Genomic DNA, 5,387 nt, shown 5'->3' with positions numbered 1-5,387 from the left:
CGTTTCCGGTTCCGTGTGAATAGGAGGGACTTCCGGTAACTTTATTAACTTTCATGGGCAACTTAGGAGTGCTAGGCTGCCATCTTTGTTTTGGGTTAAAACATCCCTGCTGTGGAGAGGGCTAATTGAAATAGAATGGCAAATATCTCACGTAAAAGAGGGACATATCGAATTGTCTCTGATGATAGAATGCATATTTCTTAGAGTGAAAATGCATAATAGTAAAAGCTAATAGTTACAAAGCCTAGCATGTAAGGGAACCATTTAATATGCCCAACGCTAGAAACTAAAACAGATCAGACTAATAACCGTACATTTTATGATAAATATTAGATTTACAGTCTTTGAGTTCATTGAGGAGTCGGAGAGCGTGGACACCATAGATGGGGTTTATGGGTTGTGTTGGGATGTGGTGAGGGAATTCTGGTATTAGATTGTTAAAAGGGAAAAAATATTATTATTTATTTATAAAGTGCCAACATTTAATACAGGGCCATACAAAGGTACATTGCAATCATAAGGGTACAATACAATAAAAGACTTAAAATGAGACATTATGTAAAATTATACAATGTACATTACTACACTTACATAAACAAACAAAAGCTGAGGAACGCTCTGCCCTTTAGCACAATCAGTTGTAGCTGTTCTTTTATACAAAGTGAGCTACAATTAGGGTTGCCAGCTGTGCTCATTAAAAATACCGGACGACCTATAGGTGACTGGGCACGGACGTAGCTGAGTTCACACAATGTCCCCACAAAAGCTCAAACTTAGGTCCCACCCTTGATCCCATCACATATATTTTTTACAACTAAGCAGTCATTTTATCCCCTTGGTTGCCAAGCAATAACACATGTACCTAGTAGTGATGTGACCCCCTTGGCTGCCAGAAGCAAACACCCAGCAATAATTGAACACCCCATGGTTGCCTGTAACACATATAATATAAAATGCACAGTGTAACTTCTTTTTGAACCATATTTCTAATGCATAAAGGCCTAAAAGGCCCTTAACATTTAGCTGACAGGGGTCTTTAAGTGTCCAGTATTTTAGTACGGATTGTACTGGACAGCCTGCTAAAATACTGGACACCATATTTGTATGGTTGTGGGGAATCTGCTATTCAATAATGACTGACCTAGTACCTGTAGTTTCTTAGCCACACTGCACAATTATATATGCTAATTAGTATGGCTGGTAACCCCAGAGGTAATCACATGACATGATCCTTAGGCTCAGCCATAGCTCTGTAGATATTACCAGACCAAAGCAGTTCATGTAATTTTAATAATTTATTCCCAACATCTAAGCACTGGAGATTTAGGATGGCAGTTTTGTTATAACTTAAAGGGACATAGAAACATAGATATTGACGGCAGATAAGAGCCATAGGCCCAGCAAGTCTGCCCCACCTTACCTAACAGTATAAACTTATCTAGTTCGTAGGATAGCCCTATGCTTGTCCCATGCATTTTTAAAGTCCCCCACAGTGTTTGTTGCTACTACCTCTTGAGGAAGTTTATTCCATAAATCAATCACTCTTTCTGTAAAGAAGTGCTTCCTCAAATTACTCCTGAATCTACTACCCTTTAGCTTGAGCTCATGACCCCTTGTTCTTGAATTTTCCATTTTATGTAAAATACCCACAGCCTCAGTTTTACTAAACCCTTTAATGTACTTGAAAGTTGCTATCATATCACCTCTTTCCCTTCTCTCCTCTAAGCTATACATATTTAGGTCATTGAGCCTATCCTGGTAAGTTTTATTTTTTAGACCATGTACCATTTTGGTAGCCCTCCTTTGCACAGATTCAAGTTTGTTAATATCCTTCTGAAGATATGGCCTCCAGAACTGCACACAATACTCAAGATGAGGCCTAACTAATGATCTATAAAGTGGCATAAGAACCTTACTATTTCTGCTGCAAATACCTCTACCAATACATCCAAGCATTCTGCTAGCCTTACTCGCTGCCTTACTACATTGTTTACTAAGTTTTAAATCATCTGAAATAATAATTCCCAAGTCCTGTTCCTCGTCTGTAACAGTCAGTAAAGTGTCATTGAGTCTGTAATTAACATTTGGATTTTTCTTCCCTAAATGCATTATTTTACACTTTGCTGTGTTAAACTTTAGATCCCAGTCGTTTGTCCAATCCTCCAATTGTTGTATATCACTTCTCATTTTGTCTACCCCCCCTGGAACATCCACTCTGTTGCAAATTTTTGTATCATCTGCAAAGAGACATACTTTCCCCTGTAGCCCTTTGCTGATATCGCAGATAAATATGTTAAACAAAACAGGCCCCAGAACTGACCCCTGAGGAACACCACTAGTAACAGCCCCCTCTGCTGAATGAACTCCATTTACTAAGACACTTTGTTTTCTGTCCTTAAGCCAGCATTCCACCCAGTTCACAATTTTTGAATCTAGACCAAGGAGATATAGTTTGTGAATAAGTTTATTGTGTGGGACGGTGTCAAATGCTTTGCTGAAATCTAGATATGCTACATCAACTGCTCCTCCCTTGTCTAATACTTTTGTTACATAATCAAAGAAGTCAATTAGATTAGTCTGACATGATCTCCCTGAAGTAAAACCATGCTGATTTTGGTCCTCTAAATTGTTTGTCTTTATGTAAGTCATAATTCTTTCCTTTAAGAGGCTTTCCATTAATTTCCCTACTACTGAAGTTAAACTAACTGGCCTGTAGTTGCCAGATTCTTCTCTACTGCCCTTTTTATGAAGAGGTATTACATTTGCTATTCTCCAATCATCTGGGACAGCTCCTGTTAATAGTGACTGATTAAACAGATCAGTTAATGGGACAGTTAGCACTGAACGAAGTTCTTTTAAAACCCTTGGATGAATATTATCAGGACCCACTGCCTTTGTAACATTTATTTTTGATAATGCTAACAAAACCTCATCCTCTGTAAAAAGATTACTGTTAAGCCAACAGTACACCAGAATTTTTGTCATTTAAAAAGAAAGATAATCCCTTTATTACCCATTCCCCAGTTTTGCATAACCAACACAGTTATATAAATACACTTTTTACCTCTGTGATTATGTTGTATCTAAGCCTCTGCAGACTGCCCCCTTATTTCAGTTCTTTTGACAGACTTGCTTTTTAGCCAATCAGTGCTCACTCCAGGGTAACTTCACATGCATGAGCTCAATGTTATCTATATGAAACACATGAACTACTGCCCTCTAGTGGTCACTTTTTAAGTGGTAACTTTTTTTTCTTTTTTCAGATCCCCAAAACTTAGACAGTTGGAAAGGTTAGGCGATTACCTTTACAACGGTGGGTCTTGGAGTCTGTAGCTGCTTAGATGCCTGAGATACAGGCTTCTAAGCAGCATGCCCCCTTTCCCTATACTTGTAATTTTTAAATAAAGTTGCGCGGTGACACCATCACGCCATTGCGCGTGATGTCACTGCGCTAAACGTGAGGCCATGGAGATGCCTGTCACCGGGGTAGAAGCGGGTGGGAGCCCCCAGATCTCCCTCAAGGTGGAAGAGTGCTAGCGACGGCTCTGAGCCGTCGTTAGCACCTGAATGGGAAACTCTGCGACGGCTCAGAGCCGTCGTTTGCACTGAAAGGGTTAAAAATACATATAATTTATAAATATTTTAATTTTAAAAATAATTATTTTAAACATATTATAGCATTATATGTATTATAGTCATGACTGTAGGACACACCAATGCCTTTCTGTGCTTCCTCTACATATTTTTATAAGACTTGCAGCTGGCTTTAAACCAGCTTTAAGAATGGTAAAATGCTTTAAACCAGCTTTAAGGATGCTAATTATTACTGCATCATTAGTCTGCAAATGCCCTAAAGGAAGGATTTCTAGTAAAGGTCTAGAATATAAACCCTATGGCATAGGTCTGCAATTTATACGCTGCAAACTCACTGGTAAGGTGCCGCATCTGATGCAGCTGTTTTTTTTTGCTTGACCCGGATGAAGAAAAGGCAACTAGTGATCTGAAATAAATTCAGATCAGACTGATGCACATCTGGCCAGCAGTATACATGCTGATGGGCAATGTCCTTACGCTGCAAACTCACTGGTGCTGGAACCCTCATTAAACACTGTACTGTAAAGTGCAGCATCTGATGCAGTTGTTTGTTCTGCTTGACACGGATGAAGAAAAGACAACTGGCGATCTAAAATAAATTCAGATCAGACTGATGCACATATGACCTGCAGTATACATGCTGATGGGCGATGTCCTTACGCTGCAAACTCACTGGTGCTGGGACCCTCATTAAACACTGTATTGTAAGGTGCAGCATCTGATGCAGTTGTTTGTTCTTCTTGACCTGGATGAAGAAAAGGCAACTGACGATCTTAAATAAATTCAGTTCAGACTGATGCGCATCTGGCCAACAGTATACGCGATGATGGCAGACGTCCTTCAAGGATTTTTATATTACTAAACTGTAAGTATCTAAGGTAAGATTTTCTGAGATTAACAAGTTTGTAAGCTCTTTGAGCAAGACATCTCATTGCCACACTAGATTGTAAATACAGATCCTGATCCAAGAGTCCACAAACATGTGCAGTGAGGTCAGATAATTTCTCACATTTCTGTCGGGCTTTTCCTGTACTTTCCCATTTTATAAAAATCTTTAGTTTTAATTTGGTTCTGTATGTTTAAAGCTTTCTGTACTTTTCAAGGCTTATTGATATAAGCTATACAAATCATCTGTGACATCTGTGAAACATAACACCAACAATAAAAAATAATTACACTTACACTGCTATAACTTTAATAAACTGATATTAAATCAAATTGAATGTCTTAAATCCACTCTCACTGCACATATCTGTATAATGTAATAATGTAAGTATCTTGGCGAAGAGAATACAATGATATGATTAATATGTTTGCACTTATATCCACAATGCCTTGACGTAAGGACAGCAATAATACTACTAGGTTATAAGCACCTTGCAGCTGGTTTACAATTTTACCTGAGAACTGCAGCACCCTGGAACAAGGACTACCATGTCTGTGACACTAAACTTGAATGTCTACAGTCACCGTGGGACAAGTACTACTGTTGGATTTGTAAAGCAGAGAGTCCTAGTGAAGCACAAGATTTGATACATCATGGGATGGTCCTGTATGTTATACCTCAGGGGGTCGATCCGATTAAAATCGTCGCCCGCAAAAGCCGGCGACGCCAATATTTGCGCTGGTTTGGTATCCTATATACGGCGTAACCTAGAAGTTACGCCCGTATATTTCTGCCGTCGCCCGTAGTTTTTTTGGCTATAGGCAGGTATACCAAACCAGTGCAGTTTGGTATCCAATATGCAGCGTAAGGACTTACGTGGCGAAAATGGAGAAAACTTACTCCATTT

Source organism: Bombina bombina, chromosome 9 (assembly GCF_027579735.1).
Source record: "Bombina bombina isolate aBomBom1 chromosome 9, aBomBom1.pri, whole genome shotgun sequence".
In the NCBI taxonomy this organism is placed as follows: Eukaryota; Metazoa; Chordata; class Amphibia; order Anura; family Bombinatoridae; genus Bombina; species Bombina bombina.
The sequence above is the reverse complement of the archived record's forward strand: the minus strand, read 5'-3'. Positions refer to the sequence as shown.